Genomic DNA, 17190 nt, shown 5'->3' with positions numbered 1-17190 from the left:
GAGGACTGAAACAAATTCCTGCTTTGGCTGCTATAATCCTGCCTTATCCTGCTTCAAACCCCATACCAGCCACTCTTGTCGTTTTTAAAATAGAACGAATCGATACCATATTTAATTTATTTAAATAAACCTCGTTATGAAATATATTCGACTTTAACTGGCTTTTATCCCATTTCCCTGGATTCTCCACTGTAGAAAAGCTACCCGTACTGGCCGAAGTGATCTCCCAAACACTATAAATTTTGGGGGTGGCGCCCGAGAGAAAAAAAGACCGACTGTTAGGCGTTAGTAATAGCTCTCTAGAAAAAAAAGACTGTTACAATCTTAAAAACAGCAAGTGTTGCTGGGATGAAATTTACAGCAAGATGCAACAGGGGATGGCAGCGTAAGCAGGAACCAGTTTTGGCGATCCTGCTTCTCATGTGTTGCCAACTGGGAAGATAGCAACCAAAATAAAAGTAACTATACCTGAAAATTGGTAGGTGTGGCTGGGTTGGGATTTGAAGCAGGATAAAGCAGGATTGTAGCAGCCCAAGCAGGATCGTATTTTATAATTCCTGCTTTCAATGAGTTGTTAACTTCCCCGATCTAACCGAAGCTGCTAGAGAGTATTTATTGAATCTATTTCACGTAGGTAAAGGACAAAATGAATGAAGATAATATCAATAAGAAATAAGAACATTTTTGGCTGATACTATTTATTTATTTATAATAGAATAAATACCCAAATCTAACAGAATATAATAAAAAACAACTATTAGTTGTTTGTCGTTACCGTAATTATCTGCTTACGTCTGAATTCGCTTGGCAACTCAAACAAACCAACCTAAATAAACCCCCAAAACTAGTCCCCTACCCCTAGACTTCCCATCCAACCCCTTTAACTCGGCGGCCACGTAATTCAATGTCAGACCGCATAATTATGCCCTTCAACCTGGAATATTTTAGGTAAACTCCGGAGCGGACAGGAGAGAAGTTAAATAAAGATGATTGGTTTAGTTGGAGCAGACAGGCGGAAAAGAATTAATAGATAAAAGTCAAGACTTATTTCAATTAAAACTAAAGATGATTAATTCCTTTTTTTCGAAAATGGTAGAAATTCAAAGTGGTTCTGGATGAATTAGTTAGTTATAAAACTGCATAATACGTGATTTCTTTTTGGTTGTAAGTAGTGATGAGAATACCGGTTCAACTTGAGTCGCGTTACAATAGCGACCGTTCCAGAAAAATACCGCGATTTTGTAACCGACGTTCCGACTTCTAAAGTGTTACGCTTATGCAGTGTTTCTGGCATTAGTACCTACCTACTCCCAACCAGTGTTGTAAAGTTCTTATAATTCTACTAGCTGTTACAACCATTCGTGCAAGGAACAATCATGTTCATACAAAACCGACTAGTAGACGAACTACAATCGGATGGGATTCTGGGAATGGTCTCGGATCTCACACCACCAATCCAACTCTTGAGGCGCACCTATAACGTCCTGTTTCCGAATAGGGACAAATGGGATAAGCCGAGAAATGGCTTATTACATGCGGAAATGTGTTGGTATACGGACGGATCCAAAAACGATAAAGGATCTGGCGCAGGAATTTACTGCAGCAGTCCAAAGACTGAGATCGACCACAGTCTTGGAAAACACACCACAATTTTCCAAGCTAAGCTATATGCTATTGAAACCTGTGTGCAACTGCTGGTAGAACAGCAATACACCGGGAAAACAATAAGCATATTTTCGGATAGTCAAGCCGCGTTGAAAGCACTTGAGGCAACGAAAAGCACGTCTATGACGATTCTTCATTGTAAGAAACTACTCAATATATTGGGAGATAACAACAAAGTGTCGCTAATATGGATACCGGGACATGTCGGCCTAGAGGGAAATGAACGTGCTGATTCCCTCGCCAAAACTGGTGCAGGCTCGCCATTCGTGTGGCCAGAACCGACACTTAGCGTACCAAAAAATCTCGCAAGAGACAGGCTCTGTCAATGGGTTAGGGGTGCAACGTTTCGGGACTGGTATGACAGTCCCGGAATGGAACATGCCAAGACAATCCTAGCAGGGCCATCCAAACGTAGAACAGATGAACTCCTAAAGGCTGGTAGGAACGGAGCGAGTACGCTTTCTGTAGTATACACGGGCCACTACCGGCTGAGATCACACCTACAGAGGATGGGACTGCTGGAAGACGCCGAATGCCGACACTGTATGGAACATGACGAAACAATAAAGCACGTTATGTGTACCTGCCCCGCTGGGGGCAGGACCAGGTTTGAGGTGTTTGGCAAACCCACGCTAGACCTATCAGACCTAGAAAACATAGGATATATAACATAATCACCCTCGGACATAACGGCCTATGTTAAAAGGCTGGGTCTTGAGGGTGAACTTTAATGCTCTTTTTCCATTAAAGAGCTTGTAGGAACTGAGCCACAATAGACCCTCGCGGCCGCAGTGGAGGATCCCACCTGGGATCCACTCTTAATCAAATACAAAAAAATACCATTCGTGCCATAAACTTAGATACAACTGATATTGGAGATGGATAATTACCCTCTATAAAACCGTCCCAGATACTGGATTTTGTCAATAAAAACTTATATAAATGTATAAAAGCAAAAAAAATATTTTTATTTTATTTTATTTGCTTTTGCGTTTCATCTTTCAAACAACGCTATTTTATACCATGCCTAGTAACGTAGCGACGGGAGCACCAACACCAATAGTAACCGACCAAATCGCGACAGGCAAAACCGGAACCCTAGAAGCGCTCCAGCGACTGCTGGAACGAAGTACGTCGCCGTCGCCGCCGAGGTCGAGCATCGATAATCAGTTACAGCAGTTACCAGTTACTTTTGTTCGCGACAGACGGAACTACGGCTCTAGGAGCGCGACAGCTGGAGCGAACACGCGCGACTCTACGTACATACCATCCAGTTACTACTGTTGGCGGCCAACGAAATCGCGACGGCTGGAGCTAAATACATCTCTATGCGATTACTACGGTTCGAGCTAAATTCAAGAGAGATTAAAAATAATTTATAATTTTCGTCGTCGTTCTTCAGTAACAGGTTCCTGATTCGTTATGGAGCGCGACACGACGTTACAAAAAATACCGCTCCAAAATCGCGTTACTCAAATACCGATACATCACTAGTTGTAAGAGAACGTTTAAAAAAATCTCCTCTGGTTTCTTTTGGAACCAAAGATGCCGCAAACAAAACTAGCATGGCCCTCTAAGTTTTCATGCTACAGGGTGGTGGGAATGTTACAATTTCATGTGCACCTTGTATTGCACAAATCTGACTTTATTAAGAAGAAAATTGAATCTTATATTTTTAACTCTTATAAACTTTTTACGCGATTCCACTAGATTCGTTAATTTTTTCTTTATTTTTACAAATTTTAACCTTTGGTTACTCGCGACTGTTTCTCTACGTAAGTACACGCGAGGTGTATTTCAATACCCCGATTAATTTTTACAGATTTTTTTTTAAATTCGCTGATGTCATATTCATGATTATGCCAAACATATCCATTATTTAAATTATAACAACTGTAAACATTGAAGAACTTGTAAATTGTAATTAAAGACTAATTGCATGAATTTTCGCCGTCAGAAACTGCCTTGGCCTTATTTGACAGATCATTGTTTATTTTAGTAATTTGGTACACTTGGAATAATGTTGCACTGTCATGATTTCTGTAGTATAAATAACACCTTATCTGGCTATTTTTGGACAATTTTTGCACATATAATATTTCAAAATGTACTTTAGTAGATCTTGATGGTTCATCAGCGTCAAAAAAGGATGTTTAATAAAGTATATATCTTTTAGCATACACACCTGCACATTATGGTTACAGAATACAAGAGGCACCAAGGCCATTCAACAATTCAAATTTGCAAAGTAATATTTCGAAAGATGATGAGAATTCAGAAGTAGAAGAATACGAAGTCAAGCGCTAGAAAAATTGTTAAAAAAGTGGAACTTACTAGAGTACCAATATAAAAGGTAAAAAAATATATTGTTGAACGTTACAAAATGTGTATATTAACCTTCCCTATAACTTTTGTAGTTAACATTTATTTGTAAACCTCCAAACAAATGAGATAATGGACTTTATCGTTGACTACAGAAATTTGTACAGGGTGGAAAATTTAATGTATTATGCAACTATAATATTTTTTCGCTTAAGGAGTGATTGGCTTTGGAGTCTTTCGAGTTATTTAAGAACCTCACTTTTTTAAATTCAACATAGCGCGGTTTTCTTATCTATAGTGGCATTAGGAACCTAAAAAATACTGTTTTTTGCAATTTTACGATTTAGAAAACCTGCAAATCCTGTATACGCTGTATAGAAAAATGGTCTGTTTCAGGTTAACTCCAGTTTTAAGATGGACCGAAGATTGTGACCTTTGAAGGAATCTAATAAAGGCAGATCAATCTCAGGACATGACAAAAACCATTCGTCACTAGACAAAATTCAGCGGGATACCCTTGTATCTATTACCTTTTATTTTGGAAGACATTCAATACAATTGTATTTACCTTCTTATCATCAAAAGATTAATTCCGAAATAACGTGATTTTACTAATAAATTTGAATTGAATTTTGAATTGAATTTAGTTCATTTAAATTGTTAGTACTGATCCTATTCGATTAAAATCGACTCAAGCTTTAAACAAACAAACATATTAATAAATCATTAAGCATTGCACTTCAAAATATAAAGAGAAAGGCTTGAAATAAAAGGAATGTATTTGAAAACAAAAGGAAAATACTAATAAACAAATATATATTTCTTTAAATCAAATAGGTAGCATTTTTATTCTAAATCTGATATACCACTAACAATGACAATGACCATGTATGTTTTATATGTACGGGTATATGCATAAAATCAACAGATGTCTTATTAATTCAATTATGGCCATTAATGAGGCCAAAACAGGTTTGAGTTTATTTGATTTATTAGCATTTTTTTTGGATTTTAGAACGTTTTTTCTCTCAGTGCAGTACCACACAAAAATTGGGTTAAAATCAGCACCCATCCGAAGTTTACCCATGTATAATACTCGGTTTTCTATCTGGATAGACCGATAGAACTGGATAGAACTGAGTGGTCATTTTAACATCAACTCCAAATTGAATGAGATTTATGCTACCAATCCCCAAATGCGAAAAATTAGCATAATTATTACCAAAGCCTCAGAATCGCTTCCAGGGATGGACCTCCTTCGCCAGAGTTGGAGCCGTTTAAACCGATTTATGGACCACATTCTAAACGAATGCCCAATTAGAAATTTCCATTGAAGCCTCCAGGAGCTACATTCGGCCTCTCCAGCAGCAATGGACTGGATAAATGGCCCAGATATTAATGTTTAATGTTCGTCATAATCATTTATCCTGACAACGTTTGTATAATACAATTTTGTATATGTTGTGTCCTCTATATAAGTTTTATTGTATATATATTTTAGTAATTTTTTGTAATGTTTTGTAAGGTATACGCACAATGATAATTTAATTGTACTGGCGTTCATTGTGCTTTAATAATGCCCCCCTAAATAAAAGAAAAAAGCCTTATAATATATTTTTTCAGCAAGAAAAAATAAGGTCGAAGTAATGAAAAGAACTGGGTAGCAATAAAAAGCCAAAATAAAGGTAATCCTAAAGAAAAAAACTCCATTTTTCCTATACGCTGAAGTCCTTTATAGCTGTTTTTCTTATATTCTATGGAAGTTTATTTATACTACGGGAAAAAGTAAGAGCGTATAAATATATAATATGGACAGACCGGTACCGTTGAGCTTTATTTTCTTTTATTTTGCGTTGCTTGCGAATGGGAAAGAACAACAATGCCTAAAGTAAATTATATTTGTTAGGTTTTCCGCTATTTTTCCATTGTTTCCTTTTTTATTTACCCGTTATTCCAGGTTCTTTAAGAAACAATAAAATAATAATGCAAAATAAGAAATATGAAAGATTTGAGTAATTTTGTTAAATTGCTTATTTTATGCAAATACTGTATGTCCCCGGATTGTCTTTACAAGAGAAAAACTTTTTCATTATTGACATTATGAGAAAAATGTATTCTTCATACAAATTTTTGCTAGTTCTAAAATGGTTAATCGCTCTTATACATTTCCAAATGTCCATACTATTTTAGAGAAAATTAAAAAAAATTCTATGATAATATAACTTCAATTTCATTCTTTGATAGATGATTATTATTAATTTTGATTAACATCATATTTTTTGGTATTGTTAAAATATCATATTTTCCGATAACTATTATCACTCTTTCCTTATCATTGAATTAAATAAATTTTGTGCTTTAACATTTTAAAACAGTAAAAAATATGAAGTTAATTAAAAAAAAAATTCTATCAATAACAATATATCAAAGAATGAAAACAAAATTATACATATTATAACTATAGAAACGCGTTTTCATTGGTTAGGTTGGTACCGGTGCGACACTAGGAAGAAATTCCTCAGAACTTACGACCGAGAAAAATTAAAGTTTTCTTTGGTTCAAGAACAATCTTCGAATTGACACGAGGTGACGAGGTTAACAGGACACTGTCTCCTCAATGAACACCTCAGTAAATTGAAGCTAAAAACAACAACAAATGCAGATTCTGTGGGGAAAATAGGGAAACACTAGAACTATTCATCACTGAGTGCTCCGGGACGACAACCATTCGTGCCATAAATTTTGGTACGACTTATATCGGAGATGGAGAACTAGCCTCTGTGAAGCCGTCACAGATACTGGCTTTTGTCAAAGCCCTGAGACTGTATGATGAGTTGTAACTCATAGATCAAATAGATCTGTAAAGTTGCGGTGTTAAGCCCTCTCCTAAACATTCTACACTCTACTTGACCGAAACGTTCTGTAAAATTTCAAAATTAAAATCAGTCTAAAGATACTGTGTTCCTTAACAAATAATATCCCATTGCTTTTTTCCCATGATTAAATAACTTAGGTTTTGGTTTTGTTAATAAGCTCTTTAAATGTGAGGAATGTTTGAAAACAGTTAAATTTTATATTATTTTATCAGGCAGCTCAGTTCTTACTGCAAACTCAAAGCAAGGCAGTTCCAACTAACGGCGCCATTTATGAACTGTTATAACTACATACACTTTATCATCACTACATACACTTTAAGTTCCAAGCCGGGCAGGTCCAGGAGCTGTTCGGTTCTTGCTGCAAACTCAAAGCAAGGCAGCTCCAAATAACGGCGCAATTAATGAACTGTTTCACTTGTTTGAGAGTTTTCACAACAATAGTCATGCTGTAGAATTATAATACATCTAAAAACTATACTATATAACTATACTAAACTATATTATAACGGGTGTTGCATCGTCGAGCGGGACATAGGAAATCCCATGTAAATTTTAATGGGGTCAATTATTGGCTTCCCTAATTATTTTAGAGAATAATTCTATTTAGTTTTATTGAAGAGGCACTAAAACCCACATTCAAAAGAATAACTTTAGATATTTTTGATTAGCCCGCTCACGAGTTATCGCCGATTTCTTTTTAAATATTTCTCCTTTCTTATGGCCCTGTATTTACTTATGAGCACCAGTCAAGGTAAAAGATAACTGTCAAATGAAGTTGTTATTTCAGAAATTTATCTATTTAGTGCTTTATTATTATTAAAACCTCATACCTACATCAAAAATATTAGCCATGAATTACACTACCGAAGAAAAAGTATTGATTAAATTGTATTATCAAGGAAATAGTTATCAAAAGGTGTCGGACATGTTTGTTGCTCTGTATCCGAATAGACCGACACCTGGAAAATCGTTTTAATAGTTTTAACGGAAACGTTATTGGCCTACATCATATACAGTAAATTGGCCAGCAAGGTCTCCTGATATTTCGCCAAATGATTTCTTTCTCTGGTGCCATTTAAAAAACAGGATATACAAGGATAAAAAATACCCAAATCTAGACGAGTTAAAAAATGCTATTTCTGCCGAATGCAATAGAATTTCAGTTTACCAACTAGCGAATGTAAGAAGAGAATTTTATGATCGCCTGGGTTATTGTCTACCAGTCGATGGAGGAATATTTGATCATCTTCTTAAATCCTAAAGTTCTAACAGTTTAATAGTATCTACCTAAATTAAGAACTTATTGAATATTGTAATAATACTATAATTAACCTTGTAATTGATTACTTTATTTTACTTTAATTCATATTAATTTGTATTTATAAATACATCTTTAAGATTTTCGATGTAGGAATGAGTTTTCAATAATAATAAAGTACTAAATAGCTAAATTTCTGAAATGACAACTTCATTTGACAGTTATCTTTTACCTTGACTGGTGCTCATAAGTAAATACAGGGCCATAAGAAAGGAGAAATATTTAAAAAGAAATCGGCGATAACTCGTGAGCGGGCTAATCAAAAATATCTAAAGTTATTCTTTTGAATGTGGGTTTTAGTGCCTCTTCAATAAACCTAAATAGAATTATTCTCTAAAATAATTAGGGAAGCCAATATTGACCCCATTAAAATTTACATGGGATTTCCTATGTCCCGTCCGACGATGCAACACCCGGTATAGGAAAATACTCGGAAAAATACTTTTCAAAGAATAACTTACCGAATTTTGTAAAATTAATTCCTCCACACTTCGTTCCAAAATATTGTACCTGGTAAAGCTTCAGATAAAAAAGTCACTACAAATTATTTCACTCGATAATCTCACTCAATGCTCAATAGGGCATCGTTTCTTAAATTTAATTAAATTTATTTCTAATATTTATTATGTGCGGTAAATATTTTTGTTATTAATGTATAATTATTATATTATCACTAAACTATATATATTATTGTGTTTAACAACGCTAAATAATTGCACGTCGGAATAATCCCAGTAACGGAAGAAACGAAGAAGGCAGGTCGATCAACGAGCTCAATAATCAACAATACTCGTCAGAGAATCAGTCCGTTTCAAAACCTGAAACAAAAAGAAAAAAAGGTTAATTGAAAATTAATAGAGAAACACAATTAAAAAAAAATGCCACTGCAGTTTGAGATTTAGAGTGAATCGAAGAACTGTACAGGGTGGGTCAAATTCGACGCTTTTAAATGGAAACACCCTTTTCTATAGGAGATAGACAAAACTAATATCGGTGTCTGGAGCTCAATTCTTGTCAAAAACATGATGGTGAAAACCGCATATCGATATCTATTACCGTTCGGAGTTACGGGGTGTTTTTCAAAAATATGCATTTTTAACAAATCGCTGTAACTTTTTTGCTATGGAAATTTTTTTATTTTTATAAAAACGTTTCTAAAGCACCTTCTTACGTAGAATTTAATGGTTTAAGTATAATTTTTTTAAAATTAATAATTTTAGAATTATCAACAGAAAATTTGATTTTTTATATGGGACACCCTGTATATTTTAAATTTATTGAAAATAATTTAAAATTACCTTTCCAGAAATATAACACACTTGATATTTTGCTCGATTCCTCTTCGAGATATAGAGTATATAAAAATTCGCCCGCTTTAAATAAGTAGGCTTTGAACGGCAGCGGCTGTAATGCAAAAAAATTCTAGCTGTGAGCATCAATTAAAACGAAAATAATATTTGCTATGAGAGATGCAGAATTTTATAACAATTTAAAATATATTTAACCAACATCAACACATTTAAATTATATCTAATAACAATATCTACAGGTGTTCGACATATCAACCGTCTTCTGTTATGGACAGACGGGGCAGTTTTTGAACATTTCTCGCGAAATTTATTAACTCAGTGGGGGTGAAAAATACCCTCTCATAACTGCTAAGTATTTCTAATTCTTGTTTAGATTATACGGAAAAATAAGGAAACTTTATTCTCCCGCAAATATATCCATAGAATTAGATCCATGGGCACTAAGTCAGGCGGCCTCGACGGCCAACGGCTGGAATCTTGGTTAGCTATTCAATTATTCTTGAAATTGGCTGCAAAAATTTGCTGATAACTTCGACGTTCAGAGACGGTGCGTCATCTTGCTGGAAAAATATGTTTTCGAGTTCCATTAAGGGCATATCATCAATAAGGGGTCCAAAGCCTACTAGTTAAAAGTGGCGAACTTTTAAAAATTCTGTATTTCGAAGGGGATTATAACAAAATATCAAGTGTGCTATATTTTTGGAAAGGTAATTTTAAATTCTTTTCAGTTAATTAAAAATATAGAGGGTATCCCAAATAAAAAATCAATTTTTCTGTTGATAACTCTTAAATTATTAATTTATAAAAAAAAATTATACTTAAACCATTAAATTCTACGTAAAAAGGTGCTTTGGAAATGTTTTCATAGAAATACAAAATTTTCCATAGCAAAAAAGTTACAGCGATTTATTAAAAATGCACATTTTTGAAAAACACCCCGTAACTCCGAAACGGTACAAGATATTGATGTGCGGTTTTCACCATCATGTTTTTGATGAAAATTTAGCTCCAGACACCGATATTAGTTTTTGTCTATCTCCTATAGAAACGGGTGTTTCCATTTAAAAGCGTCGAATTTGACCCACCCTGTACAGTTCAAATATTTCAGATATCGTTACGCGTAGGACCATTTTTAGAGCCCTTACTTCACAACCGTAATTAAAATGATAGACACAACTGTCACTGTCAGAATTACTGCCATTTGACAGACTATAGCAGTTATTAACTGCTATAACAAGTCCTAAGTTTGACATAAAAAAGGACACAGTAACACCTTGACATCACGAAGAAAGTTTCCTTGCGCCATAAAGGTTTTAGTTGTTAAAGTTTGTTTTAAAAATGCTGAAATAATGATAACCAGAGATGTGACTTCTTTCAGACACAATTATTTCAAATACGGTTATAAGATACAAAATACGTATTTTCATCTTATATTTCAAATATTTTTTTAAATAATTAAATCTTGTATCTTATATCACTATTCAAACAATAAAAATATTGAAACTACCCCCTTTAAAAGAAAATGAATTTCATTTTTTAAGTGAATATGTAACTTGTTCAAAGCCAGTAACAGAAGCCATACAACGTCTGCAATATGATAAAGACACATATTATGATTGTCCTAGCTGTCTTTTGGTTCTAAAAGAGAGTTGAATGCTTAGGTTAATTTCGTCCTCTCAAATGCCCTGTATAGTTACGATTGACCCGAAATAAGTAAAGTTTTATAGATTTCTTAATAAACTGGAATATCTAGGCATATTACAATGTGTTCGTAATTTACAATTCAATGAACTGATAATTTTAATTATATGTATTGGTTACGCCAATACCTCTCAAATTTACTCGACATTGTATGTTTAATAGTACTGGTTTTGATGTTTAGTAGTAGCAATTAATGTTTTTGATATGTCCTAGTTATGTACTGTTAATATGAGGTGATTATTTGGAATAGGGTATTAACAAAAATGATTAATTAGTAACTAAATTAAATAGTAATTAAACAGACTTAACCTGTTTTTTTTTGAAAGAGTACTATATGTATAATCTAGTAATTGGTATGATATTTAAGTACTTAATTAAGCACACCAATTATTGCCCCAGGTGTGTTGATTCTTAATAATAACGATGTTGATTCTCTCTCTTAATAACAGCGTGATCCGCCTTCCGGTTTCTTACCACCATTGCCTTCTGTCGTAAATTGCGCCAAGACATTGCCTTTGCTACCCCCTTTAACTATGTCTCTCGGGGTCTTCCTTGTTTTCGTTTTCCAGTTGGGTCCATTTCGTAATATTCTTTGGCAGCCTTTCTTCTCCCATTCTGTTTACATGTTCATACCCTGATAAAAAAGATAGACTTGAACTAAAGTCGTCATCGTTCTTCAAAAAAAATTAGTGGCAAGAGAATTTATTTTAGCGTAAAAGAAAATATTTTGCCTGAAGAAAAACTCTATTAAATCAAGAAAACTGGTTCTCTTGAAAAATTCGAAAATTTCTCTTGAATCTCTTTTCATTCAACCAAGTGCAAGTTACTTTGTTTTAAGATAATAAGAAAAATAAGCTAGGAAGTACTTCATTCAAGAAACATGGCCATTTTTTCCGATAGCTAAATACTCTTTTGATGAAAAATAATAACGACACGCAAAGACGATGGCGAAGGACGGTATATACAATCAGTCGGCAGTCCAATCAGTCGTACGTCGCATTTCATAGGTCGCACATCATAGTACGCACGGGTTTTGTTGCTTGGAATCACTTCACTTGGAATTTTGCATAATTTGCTTTTTAAACGGATATCGTATAGCAAATTAGTGATCGTTATTAACATGCATTTGTCATTTTTTATGGACAAATTTTAGGATATATGGATTATTTAAAGGAGTTTCTGAAAAAATGGAAATTAGAGCATTTATTTGCTATATTTGAAGGTAAGAGACATTTACCTAATGCCACTGTTTAGATAATGCATGCGTGACTATAGAATAAGAATATAGGTATCGATTTTTTTATGCAAATAATTACAAAAATTTTAGAATTTCAAGTCGTCGTATTAAAAAATTCAAAATGTGACCAAAGCTATAATTTTAATAATTTATTTGCTTTACTTTAATTAATCGTGATGTAACATTTTTTTGTAATTTGTAGAGTGATGAACCACCCCAAAAAATACCAAGGAGTGAAGAAGCAGAAATAACCTAAATTTATCAGAAAATAATATACCTCGTGTCTAATATGCCTGTATATGATGTATAGACTTCTCTTATATCAAAATAAATTTTAGCTGAGTCAATAGTATTCGCTATTGGTTTAAGAAAAGTGTCTCTTTAATCAAGAAATGGTCCCTTTTCAATCAAGAATTTTTGCAATAGCAAGAACTTCTTTGCATATTCATTTTGGGTCAAGAGTGAAATACTTTGGACAGATAGATTCTTCTATTCTCTAAAGTAATTTTTTAAAGCTTAAGAAAAGATAGTTAATGCTTTGGGCAAAGAAACGTCGTTCTTGGCCCTATTGAAAAGCGCCAATCTTTTGGGTCAAAGTCATATTCATTTCAACCGAGAGATCCTTTTTTTCAGTGTACCAGATTAATTATTTTTTTTTGAATTTCTTCTACGATGGTTATCTCTTCCTTTGTTATTCTTCTTATTTCTTCATTTCGCACTTTTCCAATTTTTATTTTCTTGCCGATCTTCTGAGGAAGCCCATTTCAGTTACCAAAAGCCTTTCATGGACTTGCTCATATCCCATACTTCGGCACCATATGTAAGTATGTTCTGCAATGTTTATATTTTTTTGCAAAGAATTAAATTTAGTGCCCCTGTAATGCTTCTGGCTTTGTTGATTCTTTTGTTGATGGTATTGTCGCTTAGACATTATTCAAAATAGAAGTTCAAGTACGACAATCAAGTATGGGAAAAAAACGGCATTAGTATAGACTTGGGAATGAAGATCACAGTCATTTTATTATCATCATCATCATTTTCAGCTTATTCAACAATTTCCAATTATGATGTAGCCTCCCTCACATATTTAGATACTCTCTTTGTAGTTGGGCCCATTGTTATCTATTGTTGGCTATCCGCATCCAAGTTGTACCACCTAATTTTCTAATATCATGGTCCCATCTGAAGTTTGGTCTCCTTCTAGGTCTCTTAATTCCTCGTGGGTACCATGCTGTAATTTTCTGGTCCATCTGTTGTCCGTCCTTCTGGCCAGGCATCCTGCCCATTGCCACTTAAGGGATTTGATTCTGTGGATGACATCTATTACCTGAATCTTTTATCGTATCTATTATATTCTTTCTTGGTTATTCCCCGCATATTTCATTGAGCATTGAAATCAAATATTGGTGCGATAAAGTAAGAAATATTCCGTTCGAATAACCAAAATAATAGCAAATAAGTCTCACTTAATATAACAATTATCGTCTTCATAAAGCAAACATAATCTATACGCGATTTCAAGAGAATCTAACAATCGAATTATCAGACGTATTGAGGTCAAGTAAGATAAATTCTATCGGTATTATTAAACGATGTTGATGACCTACTATTATATATAAATGTTTACTTATCCGAGCCCAAAGGCAAAGTTTAGTTAACGTGGTCGCTAATGCGAATACAAACAAGATGGAACTCAGCGAACGTAAAACCTTTCGGAAGTCAGTCAGTCGATCGATTCTATTACGAAGGAATTAGGAAATGAAAGAAGAATGTGGAGAAATTCTTTAGACTACTTGTTATTAGTCTGTCGAGCAAATAGATAACTGAAACTATTTTTATCCACTTTACTAAGAAATGATTAGCTTTGAATTTTCCTTCGTCGCTATTGCAATGTTAGATTTAGTATGGCATGCCCCTTTAAGATATAGGTTTGTTTATGTATCTACAATGTAAATACAGCAAAAGCATATAACGAGAAGCAAGCATATAACGTAAACGGGCATTATAATTCAGCAGTTACTTCTTTTTAAATTTTAATACATATATAAAATTCCTTTTCGCATAATACTCTAGACACCCTTTCTGCTAAAGTATCTCTTTCTTCAAAAACTGCCGATAATTTCACAAAAAATAGTTATGGATGTACAAAAGCTTCCAGTAAACAAGTCTAAAGTTTGACATAATAAAGAACACATTAAAACTTCAGTCAGAACCTCCAAACTATTGTATATATTAGTGGTTTTTTTTTAATTTCAATGGAAGGATTCAGAACTTTGTAACGTTTTAATAAAACGATACTATTGGCAACCCAACATACAGCCTACCGAATTAGTTCTGACTAATTTCGGATACTCTGTTGATCGTACTTGATCTTGTCGGCGCAGAACTAGAGCATCTTTTTGACTATCGGAAGTCACCATTTTTGATTCAGATTTCGTGGCTTAGACATCGACCAACTTATCTGAAGTCATCCGAAAAAGTTTCAATTTTTTAATTCTATTAACCTTTGGAATGTAGTCCTAATGGTTCCTGGCATTTGGGGAAGGAATCAATTTTTAGTTTTCATGGGTATTTTTGTGGTAAGTTTGATCTTCATCACATTTTTATTCTTTTGGTTCAACCTTATCTCTTTACAGATTTTCTAAACGTGGTTTTGGTTGTCCTGTCAGTTTTGTGAAAAAATGAGTGATAATGACGAGTCTTTGGATATTCAACAAGCTTCTGAAACTGCGCTATCCACGGTAGTGCCCGATAAGTCGAAAAACTTATACGAGACTACCTACAACAACTTTGAAACCTGGGTCAAAAAAAAACACATAATTTTACAGAAAAGGTATTGCTAGCCTATTTCCTGAAGTTATCCACTACCTTAAAGCCGCCAACTCTGTGGAGTAAATATTCGATGCTCCGCACCATGATTTACCTGAACAGAAACGTAGATATTAGCAAATTCACAAACCTTATTGCATTTTTAAAAAGAAAAGCTTCCGGATATCAGGCAAAGAAATCAAAAGTATTTATAAAACTGGAAATAGAACGCTTCATGAAAGAAGCCGATGACAAAGAATTACTATTAGCTAAAGTTGTCTTAATCGTTGGAGTATTTGGAGCATGTAGGAGGGAAGAAATCACGTTTTTAATTGTAGATGCCATTAAAGATTGTCGTCAGTCATTTATTAGTGTGAAGATTCCGAATACAAAAACTCATTTTCCAAGAGTGTTTACGATTACTGAGGGACCAATAGATGATATCAATTTCTTACATGAAATACATATAAGTACGCAAAACTTCGACCACTCAATGTGACACATCAGCCATTTTTCTTGACGTATCGAAACAATCAATGCTCTACCCTGCCGGTTGGAATCAATACAATAATTGGGGGTATGCCAAAAAAAATAGCGGAATTTCATGGACTCTCCAACGCCATTGTCCCTAGTCATTGTTTCCGGCGCAGCACTGCAACAATGCTGGCAGATTCAGGAGCGGACATAACAGTTTTAAAGCGACATGGAGATTGGCAATCAAGCTCGGTTGCTGAAGGTTACAATGAAAATTCAATTGAACAGAAAACCGAAATAGCAAAAAGAATCATGGGACAGAAAGATACACCAAATAAGAAATTAAAAGCAGTTCACGTAGAAGCAGAAACTACCAGCATTACCAGTACAAGAAATTTACTTATTCCGACTCCTACAACTTGCATTTCTCTTAGAGACGAAAAGTTGGATGCCTCTTGTATTCACTTTAATAATTTAAATAATTGTACCTTTAAGATTTATAATAAATAAATATTTTCATTGTTTCTAACGTTTCATTTTTTACTTTTAGGCACTAGTGCCTAAACAAGTGTCACTTTTAGATACTAGTGCCTAAAAGATTGTCATTTCGAATCTCAAATAAATATCAAAAACTGTCAATTTCAAAACGCATTCACAAAAATATTATTTGGTATTGTAAAAAGTAGGTATCAAAAATAATTTATCTGTAACGTTTAATAATATAACGGTTAATAACATTGACATTTTATCGCGATTCGGCAACTAACCCAACTATGACCGTCCGTCGCCGTTGCGGTCGATATTGTTGATACCGCCACCGAAATGCAATCCGGTCTCGTGATGACATTGTTTGTTTAACGTTTTCGACCAGACGGTTCCGGTCTAGACGAGAAATTTAATACGCGAAGCGTAATTGAAAAGTGTTTTTGTGTCATTAAACAATTGAGCGCGGTGCTGCGGCCAATTGCAGCCGTTCAGTGCAATCGGTCGGCGAAGAAAACAAACATATTTTTTACGTTTGTCCCAGCTATTCGGGATAATTGCTTATAAATTGCCGCGATGGATAAATTTAGCTTGCCAACGTCAATTGTCCGACTCGTCACATAATGCAGTTTGCTTTATTTTGCTGTTATTAGGTTTTTCTTTAAAAGAATGTATAGAGAAGAGTGGAGCAAATTATGTTTTTATAGAGATTGATAAATGGTTTAAATGATAAGAAACTAGTGGTGACTCTTTAGCTGACAGTTCCTAATGTTATTTAAATCATATTATATATAAAAATACTTAAATATAGTCTATACAAAGACTCGACCACCGATTCGACATATACACACATGGCCAAAATAATCGTTCAAAAATATACGGAAAGGAATTTAAATAATCTTTTTTATACATAGCTTTGATAATCTGCAATAAATATTTTTTTTGTTAAAATGGATATGGTAAACAATGTTTATCGTTCAGACCCAATATTATTAC

General features: G+C 34.1%; 1 protein-coding gene across 1 annotated transcript in view; it reads right to left on the bottom strand.

The window, feature by feature from the left end:
- The window catches only part of LOC115876994 (ecdysone receptor-like), a 924397-nt gene that overhangs the window by 817987 nt on the left and 89220 nt on the right, over nucleotides 1–17190 (bottom strand). Inside the window, exon 2 of the mRNA XM_030893049.1 lies at nucleotides 8643–8999. The gene's annotated coding sequence lies outside the window, so the exon portion shown is untranslated. The remainder of the gene's footprint in view (nucleotides 1–8642; nucleotides 9000–17190) is intronic.

Source organism: Sitophilus oryzae, unplaced genomic scaffold (assembly GCF_002938485.1).
Source record: "Sitophilus oryzae breed Bouriz unplaced genomic scaffold, Soryzae_2.0 scaffold_1441_pilon_pilon, whole genome shotgun sequence".
NCBI lineage: Eukaryota > Metazoa > Arthropoda > Insecta > Coleoptera > Curculionidae > Sitophilus > Sitophilus oryzae.
The sequence above is the reverse complement of the archived record's forward strand: the minus strand, read 5'-3'. Positions and strand labels throughout refer to the sequence as shown.